Genomic DNA, 26,929 nt, shown 5'->3' with positions numbered 1-26,929 from the left:
CATTTTCCTTTGCAAGAAGCAATTTGTCTAATAAAGCTGGGAGAAAATTGAATTTGTCAGCTACTTAAGTGCATTGGTCTCTCCAAATATAATAAACCAAGCATAGATAAGAAGTGTGCCTTTATTTTCTTCTGATTTAAAATAAAATTCATCACTAGACATCATCTCTTCTCTTTCACTGATTCTCTCAGATCTTTATGGTTAAAAATGTGGAGGGTTAACATCATATAGGATGACTTATAGAAGGCATAAGTTCAATACAGTGGCACCTCTACTTAAGAACTTAATTCGTTCCGTGACCAGGTTCTTAAGTAGAAACGTTCTTAAGTAGAAGCAATTTTTCCCATAGGAATCAATGTAAAAGCAAATAATGTGTACAAACCCATTAGGAAAGAAATAAAAGCTCAGAATTTGGGTGGGAGGAGGAGGAGGAAGAAGAGGAGGAGGTGAGTCACTGCCGAAGGAAGAAGGTGAGGTGAGGGGAATAAAAAAAATCCAAAACTTTAAGGCTCCCATACCTGCCTCCCATACCTGCCTCCCATACACTGGCTGCTGCTGCTGCTACCTGCTGCCTCTTCCTTCCCATGTTGAAGGGCTCCCCTCTCCTCTCCCTCGCTCGCTTTGTAGCCGGCACCTTTCCTTCACTGTAGTGACTTCTCAGCTGCCCAGAGCGAAGGTAACGTTTCTTTTCTCTGCATGCTGGCAGAGGTTTATTCCCTCTCCAAGTGCCCAGAGAAAGGAAAATTCTTTGTTTGTTCTGGACTGCCAAAGCCTCCTTAAGCGCCACTGAAAGGCTCCTCTGGCAGCCCAGAAAAGCCCGAGATGGCCGGGATTAAAGGGGGAATGCCAGGAAACTGGCCAGGTCTTTGTGCCGCTCTCAAATTTCCAGGGAAATTTTTCTGGGCTCAGGTTCTTAAGTAGAAAGTGGTTCTTAAGAAGAGGCAAAAAAGTCTTGAACACCCGGTTCTTATCTAGAAAAGTTCTTAAGTAGAGGCGTTCTTAAGTAGAGGTACCACTGTATATGGGTTAAGGCAGTGTGCCAGAAACTCTTTTGGTCCAAAGCTAGCTGGGTGACCTTGCACCAGTCCCTCTCTCTTAGCCCTATGAAGCCGGCAAATGGCAACCCACTTCTGAAAAAACCTTGCCAAGAGAACTGTAGAGATGGGTCCAGGACGTACCAGATATCAACATTGACTCAAAGATGCAAGTAAATACACCCACCCACGTATAGACACACCCACAGGGAGAGAGAGAGAAAGACAGACAGACAGACAGAGAAAGAGAGAGAGAGAGAGAAGGAGGGAGGGAGAGAGAGAGAGAGAGAAAGAGAAACAGAGAGAGAGAAAGAGTTGTGGGGAGAGAGAAGGAGAGAAAGAGACCATATGACATAAGCCAGGGCTGTCACACTCATGGCCTGCAGACTGGATTCTTTATCCGCTGGTCAAGCCCAAGCTCAGTTTAGCAAAGGAAGGGAAATTCCCAATATTGGCACCACCATAACAACACAAGTTTGACACCCCTGACATAAGCCAAATTGGAGTGGCAGGGAGGGAACAGAAACAAAAGTAGCAGAAAAATTGCAATCACTTGATCCTTTTGCAAGGAAACATAAAGTAGGAGAGAAACAAGATTGCTGTCTTTCCCTTGGGAAGTATATGGGCACAATGTCATTATTAATGGTGCGTAGTGCAATTATATTTAATGGTGCATAGTTAAATTATTGTATTTATGTATACAATACTGTGAGTAGAGAGTTACCAAATTTGGATAGCCAGAGGTCAGCCCATAGGACAGGGGTGTCCAACTGGATTTCTTCAAGGGCTGGGTCATCATTGCAGTTCTCCTCCATGGGCCAGGTGGGTGGGGAATGGGGCTGGTTTTCAGCCTGGACAAGCACTTGCAACACTTTGTTGGCCAAAATGGGGTGCAGGGGAACTGTGTGCAATCCCTGCATGGCCTGTTTTCAGCCTGCAGCACTTTTTCAGCCAAAATGGGGCATGGGAGACTGCAGATGGCCCCCACATCCCATTTTATCTGGCAAATTGCTTCAGGAGGCTGTCCAGGCTGAATAGGGGTTACATAGGGGCCACACAGACATAGCTGCACCCCGGTTTGGTTGCATGGGCTGGTCCTTTGTTATTTCCAGACCAGCCCCATGGGCTAGATTTAAGCACTGGCTGGATCTGGCTCATGGGCTTTGAATATGACAGTCCTGCCATAGACCATCAGATACTTCAGCAGAGTTCACAGTATGATTTCCACCATTTTTTTTTATTCCTATGTAACATTTTGGATGGTATATAACCTGCAACCTTTTTTAGCGTGGTTTTTTTTTGGCATTTTGTTTTTGGCTGGGAGCCTAGTGAATGCTACAATATAGTTGTACATACCAATAAAAATATGTTGCGACATCTACCACTAAATACTTAGTGGTCTCTTATGAGTAATACAGTGATCCCCCGCTCGTTGCGAGGGTTCCGTTCCAGGACCCCCCGCAACGAGCGGGTTTTCGCGAAGTAGCGCTGCGGAAGTAAAAACACCATCTGCGCATGTGCAGATGGTGTTTTTACTTCCGCAGCGCTAGCGAGGAGCCGAAGATTGGGGGCGGCGCGGGTGTTTTAAAACGTCCCCGCCGACATGGGGGGCTCGCTAGCACCCCCCTAACCCGGGTTGGGGGTTCGGGGGTGTGCTAGCGAGCCCCCCATGTTGGTGGGGACGTTTTAAAACACCCGCGTGACTTTCCAATGAGTCCCGAAGACAACGCGTTTGTCTTCGGGACTCATTGGAAAGTCGCGCGGGTGTTTTAAAACGTCCCCGCCGGCATGGGGGGCTTCCTAGCAGCCCCCCAAACCCGGGTTGGGGGTCCGGGGGGTGCTGGCAAGCCCCCCATGCCGGTGGCGACGTTTTAAAACAGCCGCCCCGCCCCCAATCTTCGGCTGCTCGCTAGCGGGCAGGCAGGCGGCTCCTCGCTAGCGGGCAGGCAGGCGAGAGCTAGCGCCAGCGAACGGCTTGTCCGCGCTCGCTCTGGCCGCTTTGGAGCTGAGTCCTGAAGCGAATTCGCTTCAGGACTCAGCTCCAAAGCGGCGAGAATGAACGGTGTGGGCGGGCGAAGGGCGGGCAGCAGCGAGGAGTTTGCGTGGGCGGTGGGGAAACTCCTTGCTGATGCCCGCTGCTCGCCCTCCCGCCAGCAAGAGGGGGAAGACTCAGGGAAGCCGCCCAGCAGCTGATCTGCCGGGCACCATCTACGCATGCGTGCCCATAGAAAAAAGGGCACGCATGCGCAGATGGTGTTTTGACTTCCGGGTTGAAAAATCGCGAATTACCCTGTTCACAATGGTCGAGGATGCAATAACCGGGGGATCACTGTACTCAATTTACAACATTTGTTTAATGAACATTTGAAGTTACAATTGCACTTAGAGAAAGTATCTTACAATCAGCCCTTGCATTTATAATTGTTGCAGTAGACCCACAATCACATGATTAAAATTTGGACACACGCTACCAGTATGCATTGAAATAAGACTTTTGTTTTTTGCAAATTTCTGGTAATACTTTATGGATTTGAAATTGAATACTTTTTTGGATTTACTGTTTTATGGATTTACGTATACATTAGGGATAGGGTATGAGTTGAAGAAATATTTGTTTATAATGTTATAATGGTAAAGAGTTACTAAATTTGTAAATACTTGATGTAAAAAAAAAATTGGAAGTCAGAACACCCTTATAACTTATTCCTATGTAGTATTCTTCACCACTCTCAAGAAAAAAGAATGGCTGTAAGTTAAAACATGCTGAAAAATGTTAATTGCTTCATTATCACATTTTATCATTAGCTCTTCATAATGAACTTCACTAACTACAGACGTAATTGCATAGCCGTCACATGGTTTGCTAGAGTTATTTGTATATATCTGCATGCATGTTCTTTAAGAAAATAGAGTTAAATTAGAGAAACGAGAAAACACAGGTCTTCTTTTGTCTCTAATATTGTCGAGATAATGTCCTTAACCCAATCTTCTTTTGAACAAACATTCTGTCCTTGATGCCCGCTTTCTGCAATCATTGGTAGAGTCTATTTTTCAGACCATTGGACAATTATTTTCCAGACTATTGATTAATTTATTTATTATTTATTTATTTATTACTTAGATTTGTATGCCGCCCCTCTCCGAAGACTCGGGGTGGCTCACAACATGTAGAAACAAATCATAAGCAATCAGACAAATTTAAAAATATTTAAACATTTAAAAACCCCGTATGCTAACAGACACACACACAGACATACCATGCATAAATTAAACGTGCCCAGGGGGAGATGTTTCAGTTCCCCCATGCCTGACGGCAAAGGTGGGTTTTAAGGAGTTTACGGAAGGCAGGAAGAGTAGGGGCAGTTCTAATCTCCGGGGGGAGTTGGTTCCAGAGGGCCGGTGCCGCCACAGAGAAGGCTCTTCCCCTGGGGCCCGCCAACCGACATTGTTTAGTTGACGGGACCCGGAGAAGGCCCACTCTGTGGGACCTAATCGGTCGCTGGGATTCGTGCGGCAGGAGGCGGTCTCGGAGATATTCTGGTCCGATGCCATGAAGGGCTTTAAAGGTCATAACCAACACTTTGAATTGTGACCGGAAATTGATCGGCAGCCAATGCAGACTGCGGAGTGATGGTGAAACATGGGCATACCTAGGTAGGCCCATGACTGCTCTCGCAGCTGCATTTTGCACGATCTGAAGTTTCCGAACACTTTTCAGAGGTAGCCCCATGTAGAGAGCATTACAGTAGTCGAACCTCGAGGTGATGAGGGCATGAGTGACTGTGAGCAATGAGTCCCAGTCCAAATAGGGCCGCAACTGGTGCACCAGGCGAACCTGGGCAAACGCCCCCCTCGCCACAGCTGAAAGATGTTGTTCTAATGTGAGCTGTGGATCGAGGAGGACGCCCAAGTTGCGGACCCTCTCTGAGGGGGTCAATAATTTCCCCCCCCCCCAGGGTGATGGACGGACAGATGGGATTGTCCTTGGGAGGCAAAACCCACAGCCACTCCGTCTTATCCGGGTTGAGCTTGAGTCTGTTGACACCCATCCAGGCCCCAACAGCCTCCAGGCACCGGCACATCACTTCCACTGCTTCGTTGACTGGGCATGGGGTGGAGATGTAAAGCTGGGTATCATCCGCATATTGATGATACCTCACCCCATGTCCTTGGATGATCTCGCCCAGCAGTTTCATGTAGATGTTGAATAGCAGGGGGGAGAGGACCGACCCCTGAGGCACCGCACAATGGAGAAACCTAGGAGTCGACCTCTGCCCCCCCACTAACACCGACTGCGACCGGCCAGAGAGGTAGGAGGAGAACCACTGAAGGACAGTGCCTCCCACCCCCAACCCCTCCAGCCGGTGCAGAAGGATACCATGGTCGATGGTATTGAAAGCCGCTGAGAGGTCAAGGAGCACCAGGACAGAGGATAAACCCCTGTCCCGGGCCCGCCAGAGATCATCCATCAACGCGACCAAAGCGGTTTCCGTGCTGTAACTGGGCCTGAAACCCGACTACTGGGGACCTAGATAATTGGCTTCTTCCAAGGACCGCTGGAGCTGGAGTGCCACCACCTTCTCGACAACCTTCCCCATAAAGGGAAGGTTGGAGACTGGACGATAGTTGTTAAGTACGGCTGGGTCCAGGGAGGGCTTCTTGAGGAGGGGGCGCACAAGCGCTTCTTTATAGAGTGATGGAAAAACTCCCCTCCCCAAGGAAGCGTTGGTAATCTCCTGGGCCCAGCTCCGTGTCACCTCCCTGCTGGCCGAAACCAACCAGGAGGGACACGGATCCAGTAAACAGGTGGCGGAACTCACAGCTCCAATGGCCTTGTCCACTTCATCAGGTGTCACCAGATCAAACTCTTCCCAGACAGGTGGACAAGTACGTGCCCCAGTCACCTCGACTGACTCGTTGTCAGTCGACTCTGTTTTACAATTGGAGTCGAGGTCGGCTCGGATCCGAGCGACTTTATCAGCGAAAAACGTGTTAAAGTCCTCGGCACTACTCTGTAAGGGCTCCCAACTCCCCCCTGGTTAAGAAGGGAGCGGGTCACCCTAAACAGAGCGGCCGGGCGGGATTCCGCTGATGCAATCAAGGCGGCATGGTACGCGCATCTTGCCGCCTTGAGCGCCACTTTGTAAGTCTTAATAAAAGCTCTTACAAGTGTTCGGTCGGATTCAGACCTACTCTTCCTCCATCGCTTCTCTAGACGTCTCTTCTGGCGTTTCAACTCCCGGAGCTCCTCATTGAACCATGGAGCTCTACGGGGTCTAGCACCTCGGAGAGGTCGCAAAGGCGCAATCCGGACAGGGGACGAAAGGCACACTAGTGCACTTATGTACGCCCCTTACTGACCTCTTAGGAACCTAGAGAGGTCAATCATGGATAGTCTAAGGGAGAAATGTTGGGGGTTAGGGGTTGACACTATTGAGTCCAGTAATGAGTTCCACTTCCACCCACCCAGACACCACCTGTTGGATTCTTTTACCCTCTGTACCAGTGATGGCCTCCTATGGGTATGGTCAGGTGCGCAGGTCCCCTTCTGGGCTCTTGATATGTTTTTCCTATCACATTAAATGAGGTTGAATGTGTATAATTTTAAAAGAGCTGTACGTGTGTGTGTACATACACATACAGTTTACATAGTAGATAATGTATATTTTTATGCCTGTGTTTAATATGTATGTATACATATGGCATATATACATAGAATTAAATAGTATATTTTGGATGTTCAGTAATAGTAAGGGAAATTGTATCTCTTTGAGGTGAGGAGAGGCCAGGCACCCTAACCCTAACCCTTGACATGAGTGACGTCAAGTTGGTCACTTTTAAGTCAGTTTTAAGCCAGGTGACCTTTAAGCCACCCCCGGTCACATGATCATCAAGCCACTCCCATCTAGTCATATGGCCAGCAAGCCACACCCACAAAATAAACCACGCCCATAGTGTGGTAGTAATTTTTTTTGCAGCCTTTCACTGCTCTGTGCATGCACAAAGTTGGACTGGCTGATATGGCTCTCGATACCAAAGGTAAATGCTGAATGAGAAAACCTGGACTCCTGCAAATATCTATATACGAGGAAGTTAACCTCGTCGCTGCTTATATTCGTCTTTGTGCCTGCTTAAACCATGAGGTCACGATGAAGGATATAACCCATTGGTCATGCATTGATAGGTAGAAGGTTTTCTCTTAGGAGCCTCCTATCACAGGAAAATGGTGCTTGCAACTGATGGCTTAGTACAACTCTCAAACCCTGCTTCTTTTGCAATGGAGGAAAAAGAGAGGAAAAAGCCTCCCCCCCACGCTGATACCCATATAGCTATATTTCATGCAGCTTCCCCCTTCTCTTAAGAGGTATAATATATGGGTTTGCAATTGCGGGTGCAGCCCAAAGGGGGGAAGGGAAGGAAAAGAAAAAAAGAACAAGTAGCCACTGGGAAAAGGGGAGGTTGGAGATGCAATGTATTCAATTATGATCTGAGTCTGGGTGAGTTGTGTGTGTGTGTGTGTGTAGGAGTGTTTATTGAGAGAGAGAGAGAGAGAGATGGTACTGCTGGAGGGAGGGATGGGAAGGAAGAAGCAGTGCGGGAAAATTATAGATTAAGTCCCAAGGAAGGAGGAGGAGGAGGCAATCAAAGGGGGGGAGAAATGCTTTGTGTGTGTGTGTGTGTGTATGTATGTGCACGCACATGTATGTGTGTGCGTGCGTGTGTGTGTGTGAGAGAAAGATTTTGATTGAAGAGAAATGTTTTGTGCATGAACAGAGGGTAAATGTACCCAAATGGCAGTGTCTGGGCGGATGGTTGGAGTCTCGTGCTGCCTTCGTGACTATCTCTCTAAAAATTGAACAACCAGCCGAAAGTTGTGTCCGGGCTGGTAGAACATGACTTCTGGCGTGGTCACCAGCCTGGGGAAGGGAGATCGTGCAAGATTGCAAGAGATCTCCCTTTCAGCCTTGGTGACCTCACAAGGCCTTGGCAGGGACGGGGGCATGGCTGGCGAGTCCTATAAATAGGGCCGCATCGTAGATCGCGCCTCCTTTTCACCCCCCAGCTCCTTTCAAAAAGTGAACACCCACCTGCCCTCCTCTATCTTATAGTGTGCCTAAGGCCAAGTAGGATTTTTTTACGGTTTCAATGTTTGTTGCGCCTGTTTTTTGCCTACTTCACACTGCAGAGTGAAGATGGACTGGTTAGGGGGTGCAGGGCAGATTAGTTTCCATCTGGTTTTAATTGGCTTATCCCTTTGGTCATTGGGGCTTGGCAGGTAAAGGGCAGAAATGGGCAGCAGTAGCAACTGCGTGTTCTCCTTTAGGGCATCTTTTGAGAGAGGATGGGTGGCCCCTCGCCAGGAACTCCAGTCAGGAACAGCCTGAGCAAATGGAGGGGGGCTGCCCTTGGGACTCACCTAATTCTATTCTTGGATGGGGATTGGATGGTGAGCCCCCTCCCCATGCTTTGTGGGCGTGGATTAGTACATGAGTTTGTCCCCTCACCTTGATCAGCAAGGAGCTATGCCCATAGTTGCCCAGGAAGGTTTACCAAAAGGAATTTCCGCCCCGTTTTATGATTGGCCTCTGCAGGTGCTGGTTACTGGTTTATAATAATCAGTTTCATTGAATTGTCAATTAATAAAGTGACCCGTTAATCACAGCTCTTATGTCCGCATTGTTATTCTGCATCCCATGCAACTTACAGGCACAAATGAACCAGGAATATTTCACCCCTGGATTATTTAACCACTTGGTCAACCTTGCAGGGATAGCTTGGATAGCGGTGTTTTATTGCTAGAGTCTCTAGACCATTTACATGAAATCTATATGTGGGCAATTCTGCAAATGGAAAAGATTGTTATAGTCCATTCACCTTTATTTGTGAGCAAATAGGTATCTGTTTGGATAACTAAAGTAGAAAGAAATCTAGATTTATGTGCTTTTAAACAGATTAGGCCTGTGTTGACCTTACCTGCCGAAAGAAGTAAATTGTTCTGCATTTTACAAGCATCGAAAAAGATGGTTTCTCTAACTGCACCCAAGGAGTGAGGGAATAAAGTTATAAATGCATCGATTTTGCAAGCTCTTTTTTCACAGTCGTTTAAATGTCAGGATTTATACTGAACACTTTAATCCATTTTACATCCTATTCTACCTTTAGCGGGAAAGGGGAACAAATTTTATGGTTTCTCAGAACAGATTGCTTTCTTTTTTCTTTGAAAAAAGGTGAATAATCCCCTTTTAAACCATGTAAGGTGCAAATTAATTTGCCAGAGTAAATTCATTAAAAAAAAAGTAAAACTTTTTCAGCTTTATGCTATTTTTTTCATGGTGTCTGAAGAACCAAAATTAGGGGGTTTTGTCCCCCCCCTTCCTAATTTGTAAATACTTATAGCTGGAAAAACAAGAGATAGCTGAGTTGTTTGTGTCAAAATACAGTACTTGACAGATTTATTTCAGGTTACAAGGTGTAAGTGTAGATGAGGAGTGATTAGATATACGTTTTAACCTCTGAATTTGCATTTGTCAGAAGAGAAAGGAAGGGACAAAGTCATAATATAACTAGTCACGTGAGCAAGCCTTGCTATTCCTGGCTTTTTTAAAATGAAGTAGAAGTTCCTTGGACCTCCATGAGCCAAATAAATAAAAGAGTAAGTCTGAATTACAAGGGATTGTTAGCCATTCTATTACAAGTAAATTAAAACCTGGAGTTGCAGAATGTCTGTTGCCTTCAAGTGTCCTTCACCAGATGCACAAGTGAAGCGCAGGTCACCAAAACGCTTAGAAACATAGAAACATAGAAGATTGAAGGCAGAAAAAGACCTCTTGGTCCATCTAAGTGCCAAAGCCCACTGCAACAATATAGCCAAGAAGGCTTCAAGAGTTGTAAACCTAATCCTACTTAGCTTCTGCTCTGGCAATCTCACACTACTTACCAGAGCTTACAAAACTTTTGCCAGACCCATCCTCGAATACAGCTCATCTGTTTGGAACCCATATCGCATCTCAGACATTAACACCCTTGAAAATGTCCAAAGATACTTCACTCCTCCACTCGAAATAGAATACCCTATGAGACTAGATTTTCAATCCTGGGCCTAAAAAGTTTAGAACTAAGACGCCTTAAACAAGATCTAAGTATTGCCCACAAGATCATATGCTGCAACGTCCTGCCTGTCGGCGACTACTTCAACTTCAACCACAACAACACAAGAGCACACAACAGATTTAAACTTAATATTAACCGCTCCAAACTTGACTGTAAAAAATATGACTTCAGTAACCGAGTTGTCGAAGCGTGGAACTCATTACCGGACTCCATAGTGTCATCCCCAAATCCCCAACACTTTACCTTTAGATTATCTACGGTTGACCTATCCAGATTCCTAAGAGGTCAGTAAGGGGCGAGTACAAGTGCACTAGAGTGCCTTCCGTCCCCTGTCCTATTGCTCTCCTGCATCTCCTATACCTTTCTTCTATTCCTATATTTCTTCTTCTATTCTTTCATTGATATGTTCTATTACTTTATCTTCTTTTCTATTATTTCTTAGATATATTTTACTATGAGTATCTCCTCTATAACCTTCATCATGTATTTTAATATGTATATATAGATATATACCCACTAAAACTGTCATTGTGTATTGGACAAAATAAATAAATAAAATAAAATAAATAAAATCTAGTCTGCCCTATTTCCTGTATTTTATCTTAGGATGGATATATGTTTATCCCAGGCATGTTTAAATTCAGTTACTGTGGATTTTCCAACCACGTCTGCTGGAAGTTTGTTCCAAGTATCTACTACTCTTTCAGTAAAATAATATTTTCTCATGTTGTCCTGATCTTTCTCCCAACTAACCTCAGATTGTGCCGCCTTGTTAAAAACTCTTTGACCAGCCATTAATAACTCTCCCTTCCTGATTGTTCATGTGAAGATGAAAAACACAACCAGAATGCATATCCAGACAATATGAAACCCTAGAAATAAAGTGAAGGCTGTGGGAAATAGAATTAGTGCCTCTCATCAGGATATGCCACTAAGGACCATAGGTCAGGGTCCAAAGGAATAGGGTCCTCAAAGTGCCTGCCTGTTTAGAGGGCAAAACTGACAACAATCTTGGTTCCTCGGCCATAAATTGCACATCCTAGTCCTTGGCTTACATTACTTTGTTTTGTGACTTTTCAAAGTTCCAACAGCACTGAAAAAAGTGACTTATGACCAGTTTTTCACGCTCCTCTTCTTCCTCTCAGGCTGTCAACTAGTCCCCACAGGATTTATTTTATTTTATTTTTTTACACTTTCAAAATGATGTTTCCTTGTCTGCTTCCTAAGGCTGAGAAAGACTGGTCAAAGTGGCTTTGTGTGTAAAGCAGGATTAGATCCTACAAAAACATTAGCCCTCCAGTTTCTATCCTAGTGCCTCTAGACCAGGGGTCTCCAAACTTGGCAACTTTAAGACTTGTGGACTTCAACTTCCAGAATTCAGGGAGTTGAAGTCCAAAAATCTTAAAGTTGCCAAGTTTGAAGACCTCTGCTCAAGACCACTAGACCAAACTGTCCCCCCCCCCCTTTTAAGATAGCCAAATGATAACTTGGCTGAAAATAATTGTTTCACAGACCAAAGAAATTTCATTCTTATTTTTATTTTGGCAAGCACAGTTTCATGGAGCACACAAGAGCACACAACAGATTTAAACTTAATATAAACCGCTCCAAACTTGACTGTAAAAAATATGACTTCAGTAACCGAGTTGTCAAAGCGTGGAACTCATTACCGGACTCCATAGTGTCATCCCCAAACCCCCAACACTTTACCCTTAGATTATCTACGGTTGACCTCTCCAGATTCCTAAGAGGTCAGTAAGGGGCGAGTACAAGTGCACTAGAGTGCCTTCCGTCCCCTGTCCTATTGCTCTCCTATATCTCCTATTCCTTTCTTCTATTCCTATATCTCTTCTTCTATTCTTTCATTGATATGTTCTATTCCTATATCTTCTTTTCTATTCTTTCATAGATATATTTTACTATGAGTATCTCCTCTATAACCTTCATCATGTATTTTACTATGTGTATATAGATATATACCCACTAAACCCTCATTGTGTATTGGACAAAATAAATAAATAAATAAAAATAATGCAGAAGTCCTAGTAAGATAAAAAGACAAAATGATAAAGACCCATTTTTTTAAGGAGGCAACTTTCTTATTTTTTTTCCTTTTGAAGACATTTTGCTTCTCATCTAAGAAGCTTCTTCATTTCTGAAAGGATAGTGGGGAGTGGAAGGATTTATATTCCTTGCAGACAGCTGGTAATCTACATCTTTTTAGAGGGTCTTTGAAGCACTTGGATGTTTATCTGTGTCCCCATGGTCACTGAGTAGTACTCCTGGTTCCTGTAGTCTGCAATTTTTCTTTGGAAAGCCATTCCTACTCCCACACCATACATCCCAAATTGTACAGCTGAAAGAAATAAAGTAGAATTATTTGGGGATTAAATCGTTGCATGAATAGCTGATCAAAATAGATTCCTCTCTGTGAAAACATTTCTGCAAACCCTAAGAATATTTTAAAGTATAATTATTATGACTACAGTGAATGAGGCCCATTTCTTGTGATGCGCTAGATAAGAACATGGCACACTGCAAGATTATTGGCCTATTAGGCTCAATTTTTGAGCATCGAGTGAAAATTGAAGCGAAAATGAGATGTAAAAGTCAAGTGAAACTTTTTCATCTCATTTGGAAACCAGAATATGGAGGAACCCAGAATATGGAGGAAGAATGGAGAGGCACACACTGCAAGATGTTTGAAGTCCAGTGTGAAGTTTACACAGTCTTTGTTGATTTGGGGAGCCATGTCACCTGCTGGTGTTGGTCCAGGGTCAATGCAGCCATCTACCAGGAGATTTTGGAGCACTTCATGCTTCCTTCCACAGATGAGTTTTATGGGGATGCTGACTTCATTTTCCAGCAGAACGTGACACCTGCCTACACTGCCAAAAGCACCAAAACCTGGTTCAATGACTGTGGGATTACTGTGCTTGATTGGCCTGCAAACTCGCCTGATGTGAACCCCATAGAGAATCTATGGGGAATTGCCAAGAAAAAGATGAAGGACATGAAACCGAACAATGTACATTTAATATTTCAGAAAACAAAACTATAAATAATAACAAAAACCTCAAATGAATACAATAGAATAGAATTTTATTGGCCAAGTGTGATTGGACACACAAGGAATTTGTCTTGGTGCATATGCTCTCAGCATACATAAAATAAAATATACATTTGTCAAGAATCATGTGGTACAACACTTAATGATTGTCATAGGGCTCAAATAAGCAATGAAGAAACAATCAATATTAATAAAAATCTTAGGATACAAGCAACAGGTTACAGTCATACAGTCCTAAGTGGGAGGATGAGGATGACAGGAATGATGAGAAAAACTAGTAGAATAGAAGTGCAGATTTAGTAAAAAGTCTGACAGTGTTGAGGGAATTATTTGTTTAGTAGAGTGATGGCATTTGGGAAAAAATTGTTCTTGTGTCTAGTTGTCTTGGTGTTCAGTGCTCTGGAACGACATTTTGAGGGTAGGAGTTGAAACAGTTTGTGTCCAGGACGTGAGGGGTCAGTAAATATTTTCCCCGCCCTCTTTTTGACTCGTGCAGTATACAGGTACTCAATGGAAGGCGGGTTATTTTTTCTGCAGTTCTGATTATCCTCTGAAGTCTGTGTCGGTCCTGTTGGGTTGCAGCACCAAACCAGACAGTTATAAAGGTGCAGATGAGGTGGAGGAGAAGACACAGTTATTAACCTTGAGCTTGAGAAATCAGCTTTTGTTTTACGCTTCCAAAATGTTCCAGAAAACTTAGAAGAAACTCTCCCTGAAACTATGGCTCAAATTATTGCAGGTATAACAAAATCAAGCCCACAGAGAGCCCTGAGGGAAATCGATGGAATGTATCGAGTCTCAACAAGCTATGCCCACAGACACAAACTTCCAAGAGAAGTCCCTGTTCGCTTTACTAAAAAGATAGCAAGAGACGAAGTATATAATCTGGCAATATGGTATCATATAGAGGAAAAGAAATAACGGTCCTTAAACAAATTCTGAGACATGTGAGGGAAAGAAGAAAATCCTATCAATTCCTAACAGCTAGACTGAATAAACACAGAATACCATTTTGTTGGTTAGTACCGGAGGGAATTCTCATTACATTCCTTGAAACCGCACAATGCAGAAGAGATGAAGGCCACTATTGAAGCATCCTGTCTTCCATAACACCGCAGCAGTGCCACAGGCTGATAGCTTCCAAGCCGCTCCACATTGAGGCAGTAATTGCTGCAAAAGGGTTCTAAACCAATTACAGTGGTACCTCGTGATACGAACCCCTCGCCATACGAACAATCTGAGATACGAACCCTGGGTTCAGAATTTTTTTGCCTCTTCTTCTGAACTTTTTCCATCTTACAAACCCGCCACCCAAATGCTGAACCCAGAAGTTCGGGTTCGGGTGGCCACCGAGAAGCCCCGCCAGCTGGGTGTCACCTTTTGAAACAGCCGGGGGGCTTCTCGGCATTCTCCCAAATGCCGAACCTGGAGGTTTGGCAAAAGTTCGGGGTTGGCGTTCGGGTTCAGGAGGATGCTGAGAAGCCCCGCCGCCCAGCTGTCAGCTTTTCAAAAGAGCTGTGGAGCTGTCGGGCCGGTTGGGAGGCTCAAACGGAGGTGGGGAATCCCAATAGGGAATTTCATGGGCAGAGCTTTGACGTCACGAAGACGTCCTTCCTGGCTGGCCGAAACTTGAACTCCAGGAAGGACGTCTTCATGACGTCAAAGCTCCGCCCATGTTTTAGCCTCCAGTCCCCTAATTATCTTTGTCGCTCATGTGGAAGTCTCACAGTTGTATAGAATCAGGAGTTTCTGCAGATAGAAACTGCAGTTTACCAGCACTTTAGGACTAACAAAGTGTCCATGCATAACTTTTTATGGATCATAATTAACACACAGTTCATTAGATTTATGGAATATAGATATTCCATGAATAATTATGAGAACAGGAAGGTCATTAAAAAGCAGTAAGGAGTATCTTAGACATTATTGCATTGATGAGCTGATTAACATAGTAAAAAGACTGGATATTTTAAAACCACAAACAATAATGTAATATCTTCTGATTAAGTTTATCTTAGTGTTTTTTTGAAGGATTTGGCCATTTCTTGTTCAAAAATGTCCACTTTGATATCAAAAACAGAGTATCCTGAAATTTCAAATGTTCCTTTGGTATTTTTCAATATGCTTAACCTAGTTTTCAGTTATATGCCCATCTAGTCTTCTACACAAGGATTGAAAAAATTGTCTAAGAAACTAATCTCCAGCGGAAGAGCTGGTAAGAAGATGGTGGGAAATGATTAAAAACATATCCTTATTTTCATTCTTTGTATTAAGAGATTGTGCCAGCAAAGAAAGAATAGAGGTTTGGCAGTATCTTTCCCATATGAGTGGGGTGGGAGTGGAGATTTGGCAGTATCCTTCTACCAGGAGTGGAGAGGGAATGGGGATTTTGTAGTAGCCTTCCCCTGGAGTGGGATGGGAATGGAAATTTGGCAGTATCTTTCCCACACGAGTGGGGAGGGAATGGAGATTTTGCAATATCTTTTACCTGCCACAGACACCAAGCCACATCATGCCAACCAAGCCATGCCCACAAAACCGGTAGTAAAAATTTAAAAAGGATTTCACCATTGCCTTAGATCGCAAATACAATCCTGCTATTTCAAAATTATATCTGTGTGCTGGTGTGGATTGATTGCTAAGTTGCATTTTACTTTTGCATAGTTCCACAGTTTGGTGCACAGAAAAAAGCTCCATACATCATTTTTTTAAGTTGTGTGCAAATGTTATTATGCTAACAAGATAACTTTAATGATACAAACTAAAGTTTCTGTTGCAAGCATTGAATAAATAGATCTTTGATCCAGACCCAAGGCTCCTTCAGCAAAACACATCAAAAATGACGGTTTTATTGCTGCAGAACTCTGAACGCAGAAATAATTAATTGCACCCAATGTGCGCCACAAAAAGGCTCACCATAATATCTCTTAATTGCTATGATTATTCTCTCCTGTCACCTTTGACTGTTTTGATCTTAGCTTTGTTCCTGATAAATGAAAATGCTTAATGAAAAATTAAACTGGGGAAATGTTGGAAAATAGAATATTATTATTTAATCTTGGTTTGGGTAACTATTTTTATGGTGTAATTTATAAAAGTGCTGCACTGATATAAAAACCTTCCTCCCACCACCACCACTATGGCTTAGCTTAGTCATTCACAGGACACTTTATTTATATTGATCCTTGAAATAAATATAGCCTTCAAGTCAGACTTGAATCCCATCAACTAAATGGACATGTTCATCAAACTTTTGACACAAGTAGTCCTCAACTTAACACCATTCATTAATCTGATTAATAAACTGATTTCTATCTGTGGTCATAGAAACATAGAAGACTGACGGCAGAAAAAGACCTCATGGTCCATCTAGTCTGCCCTTATACTATTTCCTGTATTTCATCTTTCAATGGATATATGTTTATCCCAGGCATGTTTAAATTCAGTTACTGTGGATTTACCAACCACGTCTGCTGGAAGTTTGTTCCAAGGATCTGCTACTCTTTCAGTGAAATAATATTTTCTCACGTTGCTTTTGATCTTTCCCCCAACTAACTTCAGATTGTGTCCCCTTGTTCTTGTGTTCACTTTCCTATTAAAAACACTTCCCTCCTGAACCTTATTTAACCCTTTAACATATTTAAATGTTTCGATCATGTCCCCCCTTTTCCTTCTGTCCTCCAGACTATACAGATTGAGTTCATTAAGTCTTTCCTGATACGTTTTATGCTTAAGACCTTCCACCATTCTTGTAGCTCGTCTTTGGACCCGTTCAATTTTGTCAATATCTTTTTGTAGGTGAGATCTCCAGAACTGAACACAGTATTCCAAATGTGGTCTCACCAGCGCTCTATATAAGGGGATTACAATCTCCCTCTTCCTGCTTGTTATACCTCTAGCTATGCAGCCAAGCATCCTACTTGCTTTTCCTACTGCCCGACCACACTGCTCACCCATTTTGAGACTGTCAGAAATCATTACCCCTAAATCCTTCTCTTCTGAATTTTTTGCTAACACAGAACTGCCAATGCAATACTCAGATTGAGGATTCCTTTTCCCAAGTGCATTATTTTACATTTGGAAACATTAAACTGCAGTCATTCTGTTCTTCTCTTTATATAAGGAATTATCTGAAACAATAACCCAGAGAGGCAGTGTTTGCGTAGTTACCACTAAAACGCTCTTCCCTAAGTTAACATGATATTTTCTTGCAACAGAACTCCATTTGGTAGTCTTGACATTAGGTCCTGCATTTGAAAGACAGAAGTGACTTTTCCAGCTTCCAGAGTTGCTTGATCCTAGATCCACAGCTGTGGCTAGGGGGCCTTTGCACAAGTCCATCTTGTCTACGAGTTGCGGCCCTACATTGACCAGGAGGTACTCCGCACAGTCACTCACGCCCTCATCACCTCCTATCTTGACTATTGCAATGCACCCTACATGGGGCTGCCCTTAAAGAGTGTTTGGAGACTTCAGCTGGTGCAGAACCAAGGTATGCCCGTATTACTTCAACTTTATGTGCACTTCATTGGTCGCCAGTTGGTTTCCGAACGCAATTCAAGGTGTTGCTTATCGCCTTTAAGGGCCAGACTATTTACAGGACCGGCTCCTCCCTCATACCTTGCTGTGGCTTGTAAGAGCCCACAGAGTTGGCCTTCTCCAGGTTCCATCTGCCAAACAATGTTGGCTGGTGGGACCCAGGGAAGAGCCTTCTCTGTGGTGGCTCCAACACTTTGGAACTAACTGCCTCCAGAGATTCACATTTTCTCCACCCTACCGGTCTTCCGGAAAGCCGTTAAGACCTGGCTTTTCAGGCAGGCCTGGAATTAGGCTGATTTTAAGTATGTATGTTTTTTTATATTATTGTTATTATTGATTTTTATTATTAGATTTTACCTGTTTTTATTGTTGTTGTATTTATTCCAATTGTTAGATGCTCAGAGTGGCATATAAATAGAATAGGGTAGAATAGAATAGAATATAGAATAGATGATAGATAGATAGTTAGTTAGTTAGATAGATAGATAGATAGATAGATAGATAGATAGATAGATAGATACATAGATAAATGATGTTCTAAAGATGAATATATCTGTCCCAGAATAATGCTGCAGTTGGTCACCAGTATTTATTTATTTATTTATTTATTCATTCATTCATTCATTCATTCATTCATTCATTCATTCATTCAAGTTTTATGCCGCCCTTCTCCTTAGACTCAGGGCGGCTTACAACATGTTAGCAATAGCACTTTTTAACAGAGCCAGCATATTGCCCCCACAATCCGGGTCCTCATTTTACCCACCTCGGAAGGATGGAAGGCTGAGTCAACCTTGAGTCAGTGATGAGATTTGAACCGCTGACCTGCAGATCTACAGTCAGCTTCAGTGGGCTGCAGTACAGCACTCTACCTGTTGCGCCACCCCGGCTTATGTGCTTTAGTGCTGGAACCTGTTTTCAGGGAACTTCTCTCTAGCAAACTGTGTGCTACTCTATTCAGAGTGGTGGCTGACCCAGATTGGATCCAGCAAAAGATGTTTTCTTAAAAGCCTGGGAGATTCCTCACTATTATTTAGTCCTGTTTTGTAATGGAACTATTTCTCTGAGATAAATATTTTATAACCTACAATATATTTCTGTTCTATTTTTTTCCCTTAAGATTTACAAAGAAAGTCAATGACATTTTATCAACCATTAAATTGATATGGGCTGGCACATATAAATGCCAGTCTCCTGAAGTTCCTTATTACAAGTGCTTCAAATAGGTCAGGTGCAAATGACTTGATTCACATATGTAAACGTCAAGCTATCTATTCATTGCATTTTGTCTATAATACAGGAATCACCCAGGATTGCTTGTGTTCCTATGAGAACAGCAAGGTAAAATTTCAGTCCTGGATCACTTGCAACTGTGCAAAGATTCAAAGCTAATTCCCTGCTTGATTCCTACTCCTATTTGGCTGGGTGTTTCCCAACAAAATACAGCAATCCATTTCAAATGAATATAAAGTGGAAGGCCTTTTAAAACCGAGTTGCAATAATCACTCTACCCAGCAAGGAAAACCATCTCTTTAATTTCAAGTAATATTGGGTTCTTCAGGATGTTGAGAGTCACAAATTACCATATTGATAGAAGTATAAGTGGATAAGGTTAGATGAAATTATTCTCCAATATATTTGGAGGGACCTAGTTTGGGAAGATGCTGTAAACCTCAAACTGTTCCAACCAAGACTAATCAGGCTCAAAGCTCTAGGTAAGTAGCTCTATCTTAACATTTTATAGCCCCATCCTGGGATACTTCTGCTGCTAAGGGATAATAATAATAATAATAATAATAATAATAATAATAATAATAATAATAATAATTTATTAGATTTGTATGCTGCCCCTCTCCAAAGACTCGGGACGGCTCACAACAATAATAAAAACAATGTTACAGTGGAACAAATCTAATATTAAAAGAGAAAAAAACATATAAAACCCCATCATTTAAAACCAAACAAAACATACATACCAAACATAAAATATAAAAGCCTGGGGGAGGTGTCTCAGTTCCCCCATGCCTGGCGATATAGGTGGGTCTTGAGTAATTTACAAAAGACAAGGAGGGTGGGGGCAGTTCTAATCTCTGGGGGGAGTTGATTCCAGAGGGCTCTTCCCCTGGGGCCCGCCAAACAACATTGTTTAGTCGACGGGACCCGAAGAAGGCCAACTCTGTGGGACCTTATTGGTCGCTGGGATTTGTGCGGTAGCAGGCAGTTCCAGAGGTACTCTGGTCCAATGCCATGTAGGGCTTTAAAGGTCATAACCAACACTTTCAATTGCGACCGGAAAATGATTGGCAGCCAGTGCAGCCCATGGAGTGTTGTAGAAACGTGGGCGAATCTGGGAAGCCCCACGATGGCTCTCGCTGCCGCATTCTGCATGATCTGAAGTTTCCAAACACTTTTCAAAGGTAGCCCCTTGTAGACAGCATTGCAGTAATCAAACTTCGAGGTGATGAGGGCATGAGCGACTGTGAGCAATGACTCCCTGTCCAAATAGGGCTGCAACTGGTGCACCAGGCGAACCTGGGAGGTAAGTTAGCTACGCCTATATCTCCACATCGGAATGAATAACAGCCAGTCCAACCATTTACAGCAATAATGGCAAACCTATGGTATAGCACGCAGAGCCATATCTGCTGGCACGCAAGTTGTTGCCCTAGCTCAGCTCCAACATGCATGTGTGTGCAGACCAGCTGTTTTTTGCCTTGCACAGAGGCTCTTAAAGAGTTTTTAATTGTTTTTTAAAATTTTTATTAAAGAATGCACAGTACAAAAAAGGAATGCAAATACATAAACATGAAATTAAAAGAACAAAAAAGAGAAAAAGATTAAAGAGATACCTTGCTCTCTCTTTCTTTCCTTATTATATTTTATAAATAAACAATATAATATTCAATTTGCAGTTTTCCATATTGGTGTTTTTCATGCTCTCCTAAAATTAACTCTATATTTCTTAAGAGCTAAAAAGAATAACAAAATATACAACCTATATTTTTCAATTCTAGAACTATGGTAAAACAACCCAAGGAACCTAAGTACCACGGTCATTTGATGGGTGTTACAGATCCACTCATGGACAATTTTAATTTATGTACATTATAACATGTCTGGATTAAGGAAAAAAATGTTTTGTTTTTATCTTAGGATATTTCCCCTTTGTAATGTGAACAAAACTGGTTAATTCCAATTTTTTTTCCTTTTACGTAGCCACCTATAGCATTTGTCCCAAGCTTTATAGAAGACTGTGTCCTCTCTGTCTTTAATACGCATAGTCAACCTATTCATTTCAGCCAATTCCATTATTTGGTTTATAATGTGTGTGGTAGTAGGTATAGAATCCTTTTTCCAATTTTGAGCATAACAATTTTTTTGCGGCGGTAATCAAATGTCTAATTAGATATTTTGACTTCCAGAGCGCCTCTAGGGAGGGTGGGCATTTTAACCCTACCCCGGTTCCAGGGAAGTCTTTGGAGTCTTTGGAGGGCAAAACAGAAGCCTACTGGGCCCACTAGAAGTTTGGAAACAGGCCACTTCTGGCCTCCAGGGGATGGGGGAAGCTCGACTCCAATTGTAAAACAGAGTCGACTGACAACGAGTCAGTCGAGGTGACTGGGGCACGTACTTGTCCACCTGTCTGGGAAGAGTTTGATCTGGTGACACCTGATGAAGTGGACAAGGCCATTGGAGCTGTGAGTTCCGCCACCTGTTTACTGGATCCGTGTCCCTCCTGGTTGGTTTCGGCCAGCAGGGAGGTGACACGGAGCTGGGCCCAGGAGATTACCAACGCTTCCTTGGGGAGGGGAGTTTTTCCATCACTCTATAAAGAAGCGCTTGTGCGCCCCCTCCTCAAGAAGCCCTCCCTGGACCCAGCTGTGCTTAATAACTATCGTCCAGTCTCCAACCTTCCCTTTATGGGGAAGGTTGTTGAGAAGGTGGTGGCACTCCAGCTCCAGCGGTCCTTGGAAGAAGCCGATTATCTAGGTCCCCAGCAGTCGGGTTTCAGGCCCGGTTACAGCACGGAAACTGCTTTGGTCACGTTGATGGATGATCTCTGGCGGGCCCAGGACAGGGGTTTATCCTCTGTCCTGGTGCTCCTTGACCTCTCAGCGGCTTTCGATACCATCGACCATGGTATCCTTCTGCACTGGCTGGAGGGGTTGGGAGTGGGAGGCACTGTTCTCCAGTGGTTCTCCTCCTACCTCTCTGTCCGGTCGCAGTCGGTGTTAGTGGGGGGTCAGAGGTTCGCTCCGAGGTCTCTCCCTTGTGAGGTGCCTCAGGGGTCGGTCCTCTCCCCCCTGCTATTTAATATCTACATGAAACCGCTGGGTGAGATCATCCAAGGACATGGGGTGAGGTATCATCAATATGCCGATGATACCCAGCTTTACATCTCCACCCCATGCCCAGTCAATGAAGCGGTGGAAGTGATGTGCCGGTGCCTGGAGGCTGTTGGGGCCTGGATGGGTGTCAACAGACTCGAGCTCAACCCGGATAAGACGGAGTGGCTGTGGGTTTTGCCTCCCAAGGACAATCCCATCTGTCCATCCATTACCCTGGGGGGGGGGGAATTATTGACCCCCTCAGAGAGGGTCCGCAACTTGGGCGTCCTCCTCGATCCACAGCTCAAATTAGAACAACATCTCTCAGCTGTGGCGAGGGGGGCGTTTGCCCAGGTTCGCCTGGTGCACCAGTTGCGGCCCTATCTGGACCGGGACTCATTGCTCACAGTCACTCATGCCCTCATCACCTCGAGGTTCAACTACTGTAATGCTCTCTACATGGGGCTACCTTTGAAAAGTGTTCGGAAACTTCAGATCGTGCAAAATGCAGCTGCGAGAGCAGTCATGGGCTTACCTAGGTATGCCCATGTTTCATCATCACTCCGCAGTCTGCATTGGCTGCCAATCAGTTTCCGGTCACAATTCAAAGTGTTGGTTATGACCTTTAAAGCCCTTCATGGCATTGGACCAGAATATCTCCAAGACCGTCTCCTGCCGCACGAATCCCAGCGACCGATTAGGTCCCACAGAGTGGGCCTTCTCCGGGTCCCGTCAACTAAACAATGTCGGTTGGCGGGCCCCAGGGGAAGAGCCTTTTCTGTGGCGGCACCGGCCCTCTGGAACCAACTCCCCCCGGAGATTAGAACTGCCCCTACTCTTCCTGCCTTCCGTAAACTCCTTAAAACCCACCTTTGCCGTCAGGCATGGGGGAACTGAAACATCTCCCCCTGGGCATGTTTAATTTATGCATGGTATGTCTGGGTGTGCGTCTGTTAGCATATGGGGTTTTTTAAATATTTAAATATTTTTAAATTTGTCTGTTCACTTATGATTTGTTTCTACATGTTGTGAGCCGCCCGGAGTCTTCGGAGAGGGGCGGCATACAAATCTAAGTAATAAATAAATAAAAATAAAGCTGTTTTCACCCTCCCCAGGCATTGAATTATAGGTGTAGACACTTGTGCATGCGCGATAGCACATGCCCATGCACTTTCAGCAGTGATGATTTACACCCTTACACCAGACATGGATCTGATTACATTAGCTACATTTTGTACTGGATAATTGGTTTCTAGTTGCTTACAGATGAATGATGCCTTTTTCCTGTTTCCCGAATTACTCTCATTAGTTGTTATTTTTGCTTTTCAGTTAAAATACATCATGATGGTTTAACCTTTCAGTGTACAAAGGCTGCACTTGCTGTAGGTTTTGAAAGTGAGGTGCAAACTGCGCAGGATAATGATGTCAAAATAGGCTGCTTGAAAAATAAATAACCCCTGAATACCATGAATCTTTGCATAAAGTATTATAGCAATGAAAACATAATAATTATGAAGTAAAATGATATGTACTATTTATTTAGAATAGAATAAATTAGAATAGAATAGAATAGAATAGAATAGAATAGAATAGAATTTTTATTGGCCAAGTGTGATTGGACACACAAGGAATTTGTCTTGGTGCATATGCTCTCAGCGTACATAAAATAAAATATACATTTGTCAAGAATCATGTGGTACAACAATTAATGATTGTCATAGGGGTCAAATAAGCAATGAAGAAGCAATATTAATAAAAATCTTAGGATATAAGCAACAAGTTACAGTCATACAGTCAACATGGGAGGAAATGGGTGAAAGGAATGATGAGAAAAACTAGTAGAATAGAAGTGCAGATTTAGTAGAACGTCTGACAGTGTTGAGGGAATTATTTGTTTAGTAGAGTGATGGCGTTCGGGAAAAAACTGTTCTTGTGTCTAGTTGTCTTGGTGTGCAGTGCTCTGTAGCGACGTTTTGAGGATAGGAGTTGAAACAATTTGTGTCCAGAATGTGAGGGGTCAGTAAATATTTTCTCCGCTTTTTGACTCGTGCAGTATACAGGTCCTCAATGGAAGGCAGGTTGGCAGCAATTGTTTTTTCTGCAGTTCTGAGTGTCCTCTGAAGTCTGTGTCGGTCCTGTTGGGTTGCAGCACCAAACCAGACAGTTATAGAGGTGCAGATGACAGACTCAGTGATTCCTCTGTAGAACTGTATCAGCAGCTCCTTGGGCAGTTTGAGCTTCCTGAACTGGCGCAGAAAGAACATTCTTTGTTGTGCTTTTTTGATGATGTTTTTGATGTTAGGTGACCATTTTAGGTCTTGAGATATGATAGAACCTAGAAATTTGAAGGTCTCTACTGTTGATACTGTGTTGTTTAGTATTGTGAGAGGTGGAAGGGTGGAAGGGTTTTTCTTAAAGTCTTTAATCCTTTAGATCTGTGATAACATCCACTCTGAATAGCAACTGCCTCCTGAACATTCTTGCAGATAAGGACCCTAAGAATACAACTATTAATTAATTAAATTCATTTAAAGCAAACAGTTAAGATTTGAACCTATGGAATAACAAGGTTAGTCAGAGGTATGGCAGGCATTCCTCCTGTATCTTTGGTTGCTGGTCTGTCTTCTTCAATCTTATGTTTTGTTGCTACTTTTTTGGCACTGAAGGAAGCTGTCACTCTCCTGTCCTTCACAGTTCAGACCAAAGTCAACTAGTCATTATAAATTGCAAAAAATATATATAAACATGACATGGGCAGCCATCACTGTAAGATTAATCATACCTTGTACACACCACCATTCAAATGGCAAAACCCTGAAGCTTAATTTATAATCTCTTGGGTCTGACATTGTTATTTTCAGAGAAAGCTCTATTTCTTGCTCACTTTTTTGTTTTTAATAATTCTATCTTCCTCATGAATAACAACCTTGATATATCTCACTTCCACCCTTGCTGCAAGTTATATGAAGGCATGCAGTCACTCGTCCCCCTTTCGCTACATTTTTCTCCAAACTGACGTTGAACCTTTTCTGCTTGATTGGTCTACCATCAGTCTTATAGACATGTTAGTGTGTATGTCTATATCTGTCCATACCGTTCCTTAATATTTCCTTGCGGAGTGTAGAAAATTCTCATCTGAAAGTACAGGGGAAAGAAAAAACATTGCCAATTTCAACTGACAATACTAACCCAGATGAACCAAAGATCTAACTCAATATAGATGTCTGTTTATAAATATTGTAAAACAAAATCAATTATAATTGATTTCAGTGTGACTTATTTCTATATAAGCATGCTTAAGTTTCATATTTTCAACGTATTTCCATTGCTGTAAAAAACTATAAATAAATAAGTCAGTCAGTCAGTCAGTCAGTCAGTCAGTCAGTCAGTCAGTCAGTCAGTCAGTCAGTCAGTCAGTCAGTAAGTAAGTAAGTAAGTAAGTAAGTAAGTAAGTAAGTAAGTAAGTGTTGTGGTTAGCTCTGGCCCAGCTCCTGCCCCAAGAACTGTGGATGTGGGGGAGACATCCACATGCTGCAGGACTGTTTTGCCCCCGGTGGAATCTACTGATGAAGGCTCCTCTGACCAAGAAGACATGAGTGACAGGGTGGAGGAGAGTATGGAAGACAGCTCAGAAGGAGATCAATTATCTAGCTCCTCCTTGGATTCAGAACAAGAGTTAATGATACAGCCACGCATGCGGAGAGCGATGCATAGGCAACAACAACTGAGAGATTATTATCAAAGTAAATGAGGCCACCTGCGGTTGGGTGGGGCTGTGGTAATTAGTGAGGCTGCTATAAATAGCAGCCTGTGGGTTTGGCCATTGTGGAGGATTATCTGATCGTTGTGTTTCGTGACTGCTTTACTAACTTTGACCTTTTGTGTGCTGATTTTTCCCCGCTTTGAAACTAAACCAGAGCAAAGTGTGTTTCACTTTGTGAAAGAAGAAGGACTGTGAATTGCTTCACAGCTGCAAACTAAGTATCACAGAACTGATAAGGGACTTGTACAAATTACCAGTTTGTTTGGAGACAAGTGCTCTTTGCTATACCAAAAGAGGGCTTAGTTTAAGTGACTTTTCATTATAAAGAACATTGTTTTGAATTTTCAAACGTGTGTGTGTCTGAAATTTGTAGCTGTGAATTTTTGGGAGGATTCTACTAGAAAGCCCGACAGAATAGTAAGTAAGTAAGTAAGTAAGTAAGTAAGTAAGTAAGTAAGTAAGTAAGTAAGTAAGAAAGAAAGAAAGAAAGAAAGAAAGAAAATAAGAAAGAAAGAAAGAAAGAAAGAAAGAAAGAAAGAAAGAAAAAGAAAGGTGGTGGGACAGCTTCAAGGACCAGTTATCGTTGCCGCTTGTTCAGTTCCATAAAAAATTTGGTCAACTACCTGTATTGAATTTTTACATTGCATAAAATTTATGTCAGTTTTGCAAAAGACTTCAGTGGAGGAAAAAAAATGGCTTAAAAGCCACCAAGTTGACAGCTTGCTAAATGCTCTGCATATTTCTCTGTGGTTCTCGCTAGGGAAAAGAACCTCTATCTTACAGTTGAATGATCCTAAACAATCAATAAAATTCACCATTTAATATTTAAAAGTTCATTAAAGAAAGCCTCTAAGAAGTAGGAATTCAATTAATAGTAGTTAGGAACAGATCCAAATTGATTGTTGCTGATTGCTATTTAACACTGCCTTCTGATTCACTAATGTAATTGACACGGAGACAGAGTGAGAGGGAGAATGTTTTTATTATTCTATTGTCTCATTTAGAGCCAAAGTGAAATCAAAAGTGCTTTTTTTTCAAGTTCACATTAGGAAAAGAAAATTAACATCCGTGCTCAGTATAATCT

Source organism: Erythrolamprus reginae, chromosome 3, assembly GCF_031021105.1.
Source record: "Erythrolamprus reginae isolate rEryReg1 chromosome 3, rEryReg1.hap1, whole genome shotgun sequence".
Taxonomy (NCBI): domain Eukaryota; kingdom Metazoa; phylum Chordata; class Lepidosauria; order Squamata; family Dipsadidae; genus Erythrolamprus; species Erythrolamprus reginae.
Note: the sequence above shows the minus strand (reverse complement) of the source record.